The 14,765-nt window shown below is 41.4% G+C and overlaps 1 protein-coding gene across 5 annotated transcripts in view; it reads left to right on the top strand.

The window, feature by feature from the left end:
* Positions 1-6,255: 6,255 nt before the first annotated feature.
* lingo1 (leucine rich repeat and Ig domain containing 1) overlaps positions 6,256-14,765 on the top strand; it is a 139,290-nt gene continuing 130,780 nt past the window's right edge. For 4 of the 5 annotated variants that reach the window (XM_012965856.3, XM_012965852.3, XM_012965854.3 and 1 more), the window contains exon 1: positions 6,256-6,996. The gene's annotated coding sequence lies outside the window, so the exon portion shown is untranslated. The remainder of the gene's footprint in view (positions 6,997-14,765) is intronic. The other variant, NM_001100249.1, reaches the window with a different exon arrangement.

The raw sequence follows: 14,765 nt of genomic DNA, 5'->3' as shown, positions 1-14,765 counted from the left end.
AGGTCAAGGTCAGGCAAAGGGGTCAAAACAGTAGTCAGAATCAGAATAGCAGAAAACAGTAATCAGGAGGCAAAACCGAAGTTGGGCGACGAAAATATGCGCAGGCGCCTTTAAATATTTGAATTTCGCGCCTTGCGCGATGACGTCATACGTCGCGCCGGCTCAAGAGGGAGAGCGAGCACCGCCGCTCGCCAGAAGAGCCGGACGCGCGCATCGGCGCGCAAGGAGAGGCGGGCGTCCCCGCCTGGAGAGCGGCGGGCGTCCCCGCTGCCCAGGTACTTTTACAAATATATATTGAAAACACAGGGCTTGCTTCCTCTGTAGTTAAGCCCCTGTAGCTATGCCACACAGGGCCATTTAAGAATGTAGTGTCATTTTTGGATGCAAATCACCATGCTTTTCCACAAAATGTAGCATTTTTCCACAGAGTTTCAACATCTTTTTGAGCAAATTGTGATTTGCACCTGCTTCAATGCCACAAGATTCGTATAAAGCAGGGGCCCCCAACCTTTCTTACTCCTGAGCCACAGTCAAATGTAAAAAGACTCGTAGAGCAACACAAGCACCATAAAAGTTTGTGTAGGAGCCCAATAAGGGCTAAGATTGGCTATTAGGTGCCTCTATGCACACTATCAGCTTACAGGGGCTTTATTTGGTAGGAAATCTTGTTTTTATTCAATCAAAACTTGCCCCCAAGTCAGGAATTCAAAAATAACTACCTGGTTTGGGGGCACTGAGAGCAACATCCAAGGGGTTGGTGAGCAACATGTTGCCCCCGAGCCACTGGTTGGGGATTACTGGTATAAAGGAACACAGTTGCATATACAGGTTTTTTCAAATCTGTAGCATTGTTAAAGGCGGGTTTTTTTTATTTCCGTCAAGGTGGAAGCGTCCAGGGTGTCCTTTTTTAATTGTTTTAATTTAGCTTAGCAACCAGTGGTTTGAATGAGAGTCTGGAAGATACATAGGTGAGAACCTGTATAGAAAGATAAGTAATAAAAAATTACAACAACCTTAGCCTTACAGAATAATCATGTTTTTGCCTGCCAGTCCAATTTGAAATCTGGAAGAGGCAGGAGAGGAGGGCAAATAATTCAAAAACTATAAAAAAAATGAAGATCACTTTAAAAACTGGACATTCGTCAACAAACTAAAAATTAACTAAAAGGTGACCTGAATAATTTTAAATTGTGAAGAACAAGTTGACTGGCAAATGCGTGATAATATAAATCATGGGAAGAAAAAGATTAAATACCTAACTAATGCAGGACAACTATAAGCATTTTACTGCAAGCTCAGGTGATGAAGTATTCTGGGAATCATGGTTGTGTTGGAAAGCTGAAGGTTGCCTGTCTTTGGTTTAAATATTATTCCTAATCATAGTCATCAATGTAGTCAGGGAGTAACTGGGAGTGGGGCAGGGACTACATAGAAACATATGGATAGCTGAGTTGCAATCTTGTGTCTAATGGTATTCTTGAAGTGACTGCCAAGATCGTGGGTAGTGAAGCTTGTGAAAGGAATATGTGTAGGAGGGCAGAGAATGGAGATAAAAGTTTAGGAAAGATGTTTAGGTCTGGAGGACAGCGAAGAAATTAGACATGAAAAATAGATCTATTTTGCTACTGAGACAGCAAACCTCTTGCAGCAAAGTATGAATATGTGATAGGAAAAATAGTCTGCTATTAAACTTTGTACAACCAGTTCTGGAGGTGTAATTCAAGTAACAGTAATCAAAGGCAGACCTAGGGTGTCATGATACAGGCCTGTATCATGACACCCCAGGTTTCCAAAAAAATCATTTTGCAAGAATAAGAAACAGATATTTAAAGGAGAAGGAAAGGTACAATCACTGAGGGGTGCCAAAATGTTAGGCACCTCCCAGTGATTGTAATTGCTTAACATATACCTCAGGCTGGTGCTCCTTTTAAGAGAAAACCGCATCAGGCCGGAGTAGCAGCGAGATAGTGATCATCTTTCTTCTTCTGTCCTTGCGCTGCTTGCGTGTGCGCAGTAGAGTGAAAAACCGAACTTTAAAAAGAAAGTCGGCATTTTCACTAAGACAGACAGAAGAGGACTGCTCGCTCGCAGCTAACATTTTGGCCCCAGTGATTCTACCTTTCCTTCTCCTTTAAGTCTACTAAAAAGAAAATTATAATAAAAACAGATTTATTTGCTTAAAATTGACACTATAAGAGAGTAATTCAGAGCTCTGGATTTCGGTTTCCCAGATAAGAGACCCCATACCTGTATCTCTTATTTGTCCTGCTAGTACTTATCCAGCCCACACACTGCCACATTACTGCCACCATCAGAACTAGCAAGACTAGTAAAACTACAGTAATATTAAAAAGGAGAATCCAGGGGCAATCAAATCTAAGTAGTACTAGTGCAAGTGGGACCCCAGGGGAACAGTTTTTAAGGTGATGAAGGCAGTAATAGCAGTGTGGAGGTGTTAGGCACTGTTAATAATAGCTTATTGGATATGGATTATACAATTTTATACAAGATTACTTTAAATCTAGAAGACCTTCAAAGTTTATAGATATAGGAAACTCTGGTCATAATTATCGCATTATAGCAAAAAAAAACAGCAATTTTTTTTTATACTCCAAACCCTAGCATTTTTTGGGAGATTTGTTGTCTGTGGTAGTGCAGATTTAACCATGGGCAACAAATCTCCTTGTGTGTCATTACCCTAAGGTGTATAGCAGAGCTCTCAGAAAAGAGCAAACCCCCAAGCCCCCGAACATAGATCAGTATTATGTGATAAATACCATTAGATAGGCTGCAGAGTCTGAAGCTGATTCCACACGTGGCTGATTCTCAGCGTATGGAAAAACACAGGCTGAAAATCAGCCCCTATGTTGGCATTAGCCTTCTTCTTTGCCTGCGCCCAGAACATTTGAATCGCCTGGGTGCAGGCTCAGCGGATATCGGCTCTGAAATGCAAACTTGTGTTTCTTCGTCGATATCCACCATTTGTGCCAGGACCAGGGCCAATTCAATTGTTACGTGTGCAGGCTGATGCCAGTATAGGGGCTGATTCTTAACCTGTGGAAAAATGCAGGCCAAGAATCAGCCTTGTGTGGCATCAGCCCCAGAGGTCACTTTATGCCCTTTAATAAAATGCATTTGTGGTTCTTTGATAACATTTTTCCTATCTTCAAATTGTGTGTTTGTTTTAGAATCTCAGCAATATTAGTGAAACAGAGATACTGGGAGTTCAACATCCCTGTCTTGCAGCTTTATATCAGTATATATAAATATGTATATATTAACCACATTCTGTAATTATTATAAATCTGGTGCCCCTTCCTAAAAGAAACAGAACAAAAATTAATAAATGGAAGGGAGAAGAAGAGACAGAGAATGAGGTTAAAGAAAAGGCATGGAAATGAGTTATACTTCATAATGCTGAATAAACATAAAATGCAATTAGACTAAGAACAGTATGTGGTTTCTTGTAAGTTGTAATATTTTATTCTAGCAGTTATTCCATATTTTTTTCAATTGTTCCTATTTCTGCACCTGTCAATTCATTCTAACTTAAAAAACATTAAGCCTGCATACCCCAATTGTTGACTGTACCCAAAATCATTGATATTTGGCTCTCTGGATCGCTGTAATTCTAGAAATATTTAATTACAACTTCTCATTTCCCCATGTCACAATTACACCACCAATTACGTGACCTGAAGGTGCGGCTATAGGAGTCACAGGTTCTCACACACCTTGCACACAGGTGAGACTAGTGTCACGGCACCCCAAAGACCAACCAACACCCACAAAACTCATACAAAACTTGCTGCCACCACTCTCTTAAGGTGGCCATACACGCACCGATATTATCGTACGAAACCTCGTTTCGTACGATAATCGGTGCGTGTATGGTATGTCAGCGAGCCGACCGATGTCGCAGGAAGCTGCTGAAATCGGTCGGCTCGTCGATCGGCCAGGTTAGAAAATTTTGATCGGGCGCCATAGAAGGCGCCTGACCAAAATTCTCCCTTCAGAGCTGAATCGGCAGAAGGAGGTAGAAATCCTATTGTTTCTACCTCCTTACCTGCCGATTCAGCCCTGAATGGTGTGTGGCGGATCTGACGATGTTTCGTGCGACCGATGGTCGTACGAAACATCGTCGGATCGCCACGTGTATGGCCAGCTTTACTTCCCACTGGCAATGAGAGATACCAAGCACTCCAAGCACTCTAGTAGTTAAAGGAACAGTAACACCAAAAAATGAAAGTGTATAAAAGTAACTAAAATATAATGTGCTGCTGCCCTGCACTGGTAAAAGTTGTGTGTTTACTTCAGAAAGTCTGCTATAATTTATTTATTAACTGCTATGTAGCCATGGGGGCAGCCATTCAAAGGAGAAAAGGCACAGGCACATAGCAGATAACAGATAAAACACTATTGTATTCTACAGAACTTATCTGTTATCTGCTATGTATCCTGTGCCTTTTCTCCTTTTTTCCAGCTTGAATGGCTGCCCCCGTGGCTACACAGCAGCTTATTATATAAATTATAGTAGTTTTACAGTAGCAAACACACCAGTTTTACCAGTGCAGGGCAACAGTGCATTATATTTTTATTACTTTAAAGCTCTTTCATTTTTTGGTGTTACTGTTCCTTTAAAAGGTTTATGTAACTGACAAACACACTCTCCCTACCAGTTAAATGGTGAAACAGTATGCAGGGGGCTGAGGCACATAGTTACACACTAGGGCTAATGTTCTCTTAGACAGCGCCTGATTTAATCCGGGCATCCCGAGGCCAACCCCATTCTTTGCCCCCCCCCCCGAACACAAAACACATAAAAGTCCTATACTGACCAAAACAGAATCCTTCTAGTCCTAGAGGCAATGGGATAAACTTCCAGTCAAAATTGGTGCTCCAAAAAAAATCTAACTCTTAGTCAAAAGAGCTGACTATCATACCGATTCGGCAGCTTATCTGCCTGTGTGTGGGCACCCCAAACTGGCCTACCCAACCATTATCTGGTGTAAAATTGGCCAAATCTCAATTGGGCAGGTTTGATTTTCCTGACAATTGGGGACCAAATCAGCACGTTGATGTTGTCATGGGTCCGACGGCCCATATACCCTCCCACCTGCCCTAGGGCCAAAAGATGAAATTAGCCCAATATCACCCACCATAGGTTGGCATATATAGGGAGATGATCGTTTGGTGCCCTCGCCAAATGAGCAGCTCCCACTGTGTATAGCCGCCTTTAGTCACCCTTATGTGGGCTTTCACACCCTAACATGGAATGACTCAGCCAGGGCTTAGAGCAGGGCATCCCAGGTTGTGAGACTTTTACACATGGCTGATTCCAGACCCAAGTGAACAGAGGCTTGTTAAATCTGCCAGACAGGGGGTAAAGGTTTGTAGGGCTTTCTGTGGGTATCAAAGCTCCTTAGTTATGCCTGATCAAGCCAGCCTCTGCTGGTAGCTGATTCGTGGTACCAAATCCAGGTGTGGCTATATGGTGTAAATTTTAAGGAGCCAGTGAACCACATCTGTACAATTTTGATTGTCAATTCAGAAAATATGATGGTGGAGAGTATGCAGATACAAAAAGCATTCTCTGAAATAAGGGTTGTTCACCCAGAAAATGAGATTGTTAATGTAGGAATGAGAAATAATTAGTGTTACATATCCATAAGACAATAAATCAGTACAGTTAGATTGGAACAATAATCAACATTAGAGTGAAAAGTGAGACAGGACAAAATAGTTAGAGCTGCACACAAGAATGCCTAAAATATGCACATTCAACAGAACACTTCACAGAATTTATTAGAAATGCAGCATCAGCAACTCTTATTATCGAGTAAAAATGAGTCTCTTAGCCAGAAGAGCCATAACAATCCCACATCCCATCACCATAATATATGGATTGTCCAGCATTTAAGTAATGAAATTGGAAGAGAGCTCAGCTGGGCAACACAGTGCAGTTGACACTGCAAATCCAGAAGAGGGGGAGATTCTGACCTAGAATTGCAAATCCAGGAGCAAGCGGTACAGACCCACAATGCATTGCTCTTCCACAATAGGCAAGAGGGGAGCCCAGAATCCCTCGCAATTAAACAAGGAAGGTTTTTAGATCTGCGAATTTTCTGTAAACCCTCAAAAGAAAACAATGCTTTTTCTTTTTGTGAACGATAAAAATATGGGGGGACCTCTTATTAAGACTCCCCAAAAGACACTGTAAATCACTGGACTACATAGCCCATAATGCACAGGGCAATGAAAGGCAACATCTCTGCAGTCAGCAGTTGCTGGGAGGGGCGGGCCAGTCTGCTAGATAGAGGATGAGATAGGGAGGGAGGCGAGGCTCTGAATCAGCATAGCATTGCTCGCAAGGACACACAGAGAAGGCATCTCTCTGAGCATCACCGACGCCAGATTTGTGTGAGGGTTAAAGACATGAGAAACCCCTTGCGATAAGCTTTGCTTTATCTGCTCCCTCATCCTCGCCAGGGAAGCGGGTTGTTTTGCATTTGGGGGTTCGCTGTCTGGAGGAGGGGGAGCAGTGACAGCTGGAGGGAGAGATAGGGAGCACGTACTCCCCCACCACCGCACCAGGATTGGTGTCGCCAGCTGGATTTCCTATTTTCAGGAGGAGTGGGGTTTGGGTGTCTGCCATGGACTGGGGGGGTATCTGACTTTGCGGGTACGGAGGATGCAAGTACTGAACTGTGCAGTCGGCTCCACACACGGGAGTGAGAGACTTATTGGGGGCACCGCAGGCTTTTCTACAGCTAACAACTCACACTAGAACTGTCCCAGTGCCGACATCAGCACACATGCACAGGGATGAGCTGCACACACATGTACAGGGCTTACATACCTTCAGGGGCAAATAGGAGCGCACGGCTGTAGGCAAAGGCGTACAAACAATAGTCCCGACCGCAGCACCTGACAGACAGCAGCCCTGGCCGCCCCAGGAGAGACGAGCAGTCCCATGTGATGTGCTGCTGAGATAAGGTGAGTGCGCTCTGCTCTTGTTTGTCTTGTGCGCCTGTACCTGGGCCGGGATATCTCAGGCTGGACATGGGGTGTGTGCGGGGCTCTGCCTGCTCAAACCTTGCTCTCCCTATATCTCCACATAAACATGGAACAGCAAACCTGCTTTTCTCCTTTGAAGGTGGAATTTGTAATTGCACAGGCAGAGGAGCCCAGGTTAGGTACCCCAAGTAAGCAACCAACAGGGAAGAGAGGTTTGAGCATTATGTTGCTGCTCTTTTCTGTCTGTGGCTCATTTTCTGGCATCCTTCTCTTTCTCAACATTTACACTGCCTTATAGATTATATAGAATTTTCACATTACATTTACACTGATATTGTACAAAAGTATATCTAATGTTGCTTTTCTCTTTTACACAAGTTTTTCTTTTTCAGTCAGTAATAGTATCTGTTCATCTTTAGTAAATGCATTTGGTGCTATATACTTGCCATGGGTGCTCCCTAGATGTACGTATAGCGCAGGCCTGTAACATACTGTTTCAGTGTGTATCCTGTGGTTCCATTTATCATGGTGCTGCTCTGCGCAGTATCTTACTGCCTGACACACATATTGGTACAAGCGAGTTGCATGTGTGTTAATATAGAAGAGAGGTACTGTGTATTCATACATTATTGTGACAGGCCATTAAGCAGTACTTGTGTTTATACTGTGCTGGCTACTGTATTCAAATCTATCTGGGTATTTATTTATGTGTACATTTATTTAAGGAAATTTGTTGACATCTAAATGGAGTGGTTTACAATGGAACAGATTTAATATATATATATATATATATATATGTGTGTGTGTGTGTGTGTGTGTGTGTGAAAAAAAAAGAATATCATCAGACCTATAGCTGCACATGTTTCTCAAGAAAGTGGTCTAAAGACAGTTTGGCATGAAGTAGTAATGTGTGGGTGCCTGTGGGCCAGATGCCGCCCTCTAAAGGACTTTTATGGCCCTCAGCCTGCTCAAATTCTCCATAGACTTCTCAATATGACATCATTTTAATTTAATCTGACCCTCTAACTTGCTATATGAGAAATAATCAGCCCACTACATGAAATAAAATGGACAGCACTGATATAAGCAAAACTGGACCAACCCCAGGAGTACTGTATGCAAGGTTTCTCCCTTTAGGAGATATTTAGAATATATTCAACTTTATACATCATATGCATCATATACATAAGAAAGAACAGGTATGAAACAATGCACAATGGTATTTGCATCTCTGCATCCTCCTTAACACCTTGTAGAGCTGGTAGTTCCAGGGTCCCCCTAGCAGATTGCGCCAACACATGTTCCTGACTTGTGTCTAAGCAATTACACCCTAATACCATTAATGCCCCATGTTGGAGAGGATGCCATTTGTGCAAACTAATGCAGTTAAAAAGAATATATGCCACAATGTGCGCTCATTTTACCAAACCAAATTTTAAATTGCAGTCTTGGTGAGCGGAAAGCAAGTTGCAGCACACTCTATTACAGTGGAATTTTGGGGAAACTTCTTTATTGTGGTGAAAAAAAACATTTGTTCAAATTTTGCATTTTTCAAAATAGCGCTACTCTGGTAAATGAATTCTTAGGTCTCTAATTTTCTATAATCTTATCTAAAAGGATTAAAATCTCTCCAAACATAGTAGTTATATTTGCCTTCACTTTTTGATCTAAAGGAAAAGGGTAAGATCCACATTAGAGTGTAGTTCACAGAAAGAATTGGCAGTGTGAATAAACATGAGGTGGAATCATTACCAATTGCACCAGATTATCATAGCATAAATTATAAATTAATGATATGGATGAAGGCGGATATTAACATTTACATAGAACTCATTGCCTGTCATTAGCATTGCCCAACAATTTACAATTTTGTGAGCCAATAAAACAAGATAATAATCAAATGTCGACTCGATACTAAGGATGCTATGGAATCCTTAGAAAGACCTGGAGTACATCTGGCCCCCAGTTAAATTATTTTAACATTTTGTGCCAAGAAAAAACCACAGTGTTATATAGACATTTAAACAATCTCTATTTCCCAAATATATTCTAAAGTGCGTAGAATGAGTGTGTTTGATTGTGTTGTTTATGCCACTTTTAATGCTTTCTGTTCCTTTAGTTTCCCAGTGGTGCAGACCAGACAAATGAGCCAGGATGCTAAAGTTAATGCATTTCCTTGTGATGGTGACAGACATGTTTAAGAGGCCTGGTGAAGAATGATGCTTTAGTCTAGCCTGTATTTTTCTAATCTTTCCTCTTGGCCTTGGTCCATTACCTTACAGCTTTGTACTATCATGATATTTCTCAGTCCCTATCTGCAGTCACCTTTTCTGTCAATTTCTTTTTTTTAACTGTTTACTCATACATCTTTTATTCTCTTTTTACGTAGTTACAATCACTTGCATTTTCTTGTCCTGTTCCTGGTCATCATGTATTCCTCTACTAACCTACTCATTTCTCTTGCATTTTAAACTAATTTATTTTAAAAGCCATTGGCTTTGTCTTCTTTCTTCCAACTTCATAGGTCACATATTTTGCCTTCTCTTTTATAGTATGTATCTTCCTTGTGGTACATCATATCCCTTGTTTTTCATCACAGTCAGTTAAGGCAACCAATATATCATTTGCACATGTCCAATAGAAACCTTATTAATTTTCAGTGCATCCCTCAGTCCACTGAAGCACAGTACACTCTGCTTTCCAGTCCAGTGCAACCCCCACACTCACAGTGGATCATGTTCTCCATTTAAATCCTCACTCCTCTTTTCTTTCCCCATTGGACAACTTAGTCCTCTCAGTTATAGCTACTCATTTTTAGCCCCTTACTTATTCTACTCTAGACTGCCCACATATCTCTAGCACAGCCTTCACTTCTTTTTGTCTCAGCCTTTTTTGCTGTGCCTTACACTACACACGCTGTAATCACTGACAGTGTACCTGGTCCTTCATTCACAGCTTCCTCAACAGCTATACCATCACCTCTCCTTAAATGCCATTGTCAAACACAACCCTTGGGGCGAAGCCAAGCGGGTCAATTAGTCACCACAATTTTTAAAATCTAATTGCGACGACTAATCGCCCCCGCAAAAGTCACGATGACTAGTCCCCCACGTAGTGCAGTTTGCACATGGTGACTTGTATATTTGTGTATGGAGATAAGTCGCTGTGGTTGTGTGCACTGTTACAACTGGGGTATTTAAAAAATCGTAGGCACTAAATGCCTGGGCTGTCTTCGCCCTTACTCCACTGTACAACTTTTAAGCTGACCACACATGTACCGATAATATTGCATGAAACCAAGTGTATGAAATGGTATGTGTATGCAGACAGTTCCAACCAGTATCTTTTTATCATAGATGTTGGTTAGTTTTTTGATTAGGTGCTGCATGCTGCATTGACAGATTAGGAAATTAAGGTGAGCCACAGCCTGAAGGAATGGAACAACAGAATGGTGGTTGTACCTTGGACGCCTACTTGTTTGGTATCTATCAGATAATGACAAGCATTGCCCAGTGTATGGTCACCTGTTCTTCACCTGTGCATCACTTTGTATCGCATCACCCCCCGACCAAAGCCCCCCCATGTGTGTTTGGCGCGCATGCGCAGTTCGGCAGGGGAGTGCGATGCGAAGCGCAACAGAGCCCAGACTAGAGAGGTAGGCAGGAGAGGCTCCTCACTGGCGCCCCCCAGTCGTTGCACCCTAGGCAGCTGCCTCTTTTGCCTACCCCTAGTTCCAGCCCTGTTCACCAGTGCAGCCATCACCTTTCTACTGTACAAACCACACTGCTCACTGGCACAACCATCAGGTTTCATAAGCCAAACCCACACTTATCTCCAACACAGTCTTTAGCTTACCTTTCAATTCTAACTAGTGATAAGCAAATCTATCCTGTTTTACTTCGCTGTAAAATTAACGAAACGACCAGAAAATTAGTGAAACATGTTTGATGCGCAATGGCGAAATGTGGAAATTCTCTGCGAATCCATGCCTGAAGAAAAAATTCGCTCATCACTACTTCTCACCAAAGGCCTTACTTATCACATCATTGGCAAAATATGAAAGGGGTGGTTCACCTTCAGGTTAACTTAGTACGTGTAAGAGTGGCCTATTCTTAGCAACTTTTCAATTGGTCTTCTGATTCTTTCCAGATTTAAAATGGAGTCACTGACCCCAGCAGACAAAAAAAACTATTGCTCTGTTATTGTCATTGTTACTTTTTATTACTTATCTTCCTATTTATCCCTCTTCTATTTATATTCCAGTCTCTCATGCAAACCACTGCCTGGTTGCAAGGTTAAATTCCAAACTGGAGAGCTGCTGACCAAACAGCTAAATAATTTAAAAACTGCAAACCATAAAACATGAAGACCAATTGCAAATTGTCTCAGAATAGTATTCTCTACAACCCCTTTAATGGACATATTTTTCAGTTTTCCAGTTTGCGAATTCAAGTTTGTTTTTCTAAATAAACATACCCATGGAATGCTAGCTTATTTATTAGTGTGCAATTAAAATAACTTAAATACCTAAAATTTTCGAGTTTACAAACTCAAATAAATCTCAAATATCTTGAATTAAAAATATGGTTTGACTTTGCCTGGGAAAACTCCCATTGACTTCTACAGAAACCCGCAAGCTTTTAGAAGGCAAAGTTTTACATGAGAGTTTTCAGGTTTTATGCACTTAAATTGTGCAACAAATTTGAATTGTCAAAAAAAAACCACACTTCAACATTAATAAATCTGCCTCTAAGTGTTGTCTAGCATAGCTCATTTCTAGCACAGTCTTTACTCTTCTCTAGCATATCCTTTGGTTGTTTCTTTTCATCTTACTGATATCTTTGGGACAGCCAAGACTAAGGTATATGGAAAGGCCAGAAAGACAAAACAAAAACTGCCAAGGGCAAGGTGCAAAGGTAAATCTGGGTCACAGTCCACACTTAGGGGCTGATTTACTAATCCACGAATCCGAATGAGAAAAATTCGGATTGGAAAACGAACATTTTACGACTTTTTTGTATTTTATGCAATTTTTTTCGTCGCCGTTACAACTTTTTCGTAAATTGTCGCAACTTTTTCGTAACTGTTATGACTTGCGTGAATTGTTGTGACTTTTTCATAGCCATTATGCCTTTCGTGAATTGTCATGACTTTTTCATAGCCATTATTACTTTCGTGAATTGTCGCGACTTTTTCATAGCCATTACGACTTTCGCAAATTGTCGCGAGTTTTTAAAATTGAGCGCTTGAAAAATTTGCGACAATTCGCGGAAAAGTCGCAAAATCACGATCATTACGAAAAAAACGCATTCGGACGCTTTTCGGATGTTCGTGGATTAGTAAATGTGCCCCTTAGTCTTCTTTTGAATGACTTGATTTTACATATGTGTGTTCTTTTGGTAGGTTATCCAGTAATGTCATATAGCAGTGCTGTCCAACTGGCGGCCCCCCTCTGTGTGGCCCCCCACCTGTCTGGCTGCTTTGATGGCTTACCTTTGTGTAAGCTTTAAATGGTATCAGTACTGAGATTAACTGGCCCCCTGCATGGTTCTCACCTCAGATTCAGGCTGTAATCCCCCTGTATTGTCTAAACATGTAATCCCCTGTGTTGTTCACACCTTTTAATCCTTGCATTGTTCAACCACTGCATTGTTCACACCTCAGGCTCAGGCTGTAATCACCCCCATTGTTCACACCTCAGACATTGTAGGTACTGCCCGGACTATGCTGCCTGTGTGTATGGCACACACAGGGAGCATAGGGTAGGCAGATTATGGCACATAGGCAGCATAGGGCAGGGAGGGTATGGCACACACAGGCAGCATAGGGCAGGGAGGGTATGGCACACACAGGCAGGGTAGGGCAGGCAGAGAATGGCCACACAGGCAGGGTAGGGCAGGCAGAGTATGGCACACACAGGCAGGGTAGGGCAGGCAGAGTATGGTACACACAGGCAGGGTAGGGCAGGCAGAGAGATGCCTGTGTGTGCCATACTCTGCCTGCCCTATGCTGCCTGTGGGAGGTGAACATGGCAGGGATTTGTTCTGATAGTTTGTTAGCAGTTGGAAATAGCCTTTAAATGGTCCCTAAGGTGTGTAATTATGTGCTGGGGGTTGCTGTGCTATCCACAGGGGAGGAGGAGGCATATGGATTTAAGGGTATATCTTAATATGACATAATATAATTCTTTTACATATGAATGATGGTAGATATTCCCGCAGTAAGGACCAAGCATTTGGGTTTTTGCTGCACTACCACCATTGTGATAAAATAGGTGTGGTTTGAAGTGGATGTGGTTTAAAAAAAGGGGAGTGGTCAAAAGTGGCTTCAATTAGCGGCCCTCCACCATGTATGTGAGAGAAATTCCGGCCCTCGGCACCGCAGAAGTTGGACAGCACTGTCATGTAGAATGCTTTCCAGTGTTCTGTTGTCACCATAATTGAACTCTTAAGTGACCTTTGTCTTTCTCTAGGTAACTGCCCACTGCCCCCTCTGTATCTTAGTCTGCTATCCGCTTTTCAGCCACATTACTCTCTGCTGTCTCTATCCTCTTCTCCCTGTCTGTCACTTCCCTCTTAATCCTTCTCTCTTTTACAATGCTTTCTTGTCACTGTTCTACTCTAATACCCTCTGTGCCATGTGCTATGTTCTCCAATTTACTGAAAGCTCTCTTCCATCCATTAAACTCTCTTCCTTAGTCCTTTCTTTAATTCTTTTACTTTCTCCCAATTAAATTAACATGACTTGTAATCCAAGAGAGAGAACTGACCTTCCGCTCAGTTATGTTGTTTTAGCCATTTTTTTCTATTCTCCCGTTTCAACAAATTGTATTCAGCAGGTAGACTCGTTTATGGGTGGAAAACTTATCACCTGAGATATTCTAAACCATTGCAGTCTGTAGGGAAATTTGTAGATTAGAAAACAGCACGGGCTGCATGTTGTTCTCTGGGGTTTTTTTTTTTAACAGTCTTAAATCACGTTAATTGAGGATTTGAGGGGTAAAATCCAGAAATAGAGCAGGAATTCTATTATGCTGCCCATTAACCTTCTTTCTGTAAATAATCTAATTACAATCAGCCTAATTTCTACTCAGTTTCTGTTTTTTTTTTCGTTCTTGTGTCTTTAATCTGCTCTTCAGAAACAAAATACCTAATAATTCCCCCCACTTTCCCTGCTATCTTTAAGTTATTTAATTATTCAATCTTTACTGGTGCTAACTCTGTCTGTGTATTTTACATTTGTATATGATTTTTCCAGTCTACTTTCATCTAAAATCAATCTTACACCAATGTTTTAAGGTGGCCATAAAAAATACTTATTTGGCGAGGTCACTAAATGAGCACCTGTCTTTTTGGCTAATATTAAAAACATGCTTCATTAGGAACGGTAAAATATAAATATTTCTCTTGTATCACTAGTTTTGTATGAAGCACCCTTATACATAATATTCCTTACAAAGCTGTGTAACAGGGATATGCAGTTTTTGACAGTCAGAAAGTATGACAGCCACAATACTTTGGTGTGACCGTGTGATTCTGCCCAGGTATATTTTATATTCTTTAATATTAATATAGCAGTGAACTACAGCATGCAGGGGGCTATATTTTGCCATAATTTATAGTCTTTTATATTTTTCTTATAACATTACTTGTATAATTTATATTTGTAACAATGTGGGGAAAAATGCATTAGAATTCCTGTCCTGTTGACTTAAAGAACAAAGTTTAAGGTGGTCTAAAATAATGACT

This window comes from Xenopus tropicalis, chromosome 3, assembly GCF_000004195.4.
Source record: "Xenopus tropicalis strain Nigerian chromosome 3, UCB_Xtro_10.0, whole genome shotgun sequence".
Lineage (NCBI taxonomy): Eukaryota > Metazoa > Chordata > Amphibia > Anura > Pipidae > Xenopus > Xenopus tropicalis.
This window is presented reverse-complemented; position numbering and strand designations above follow the sequence as displayed.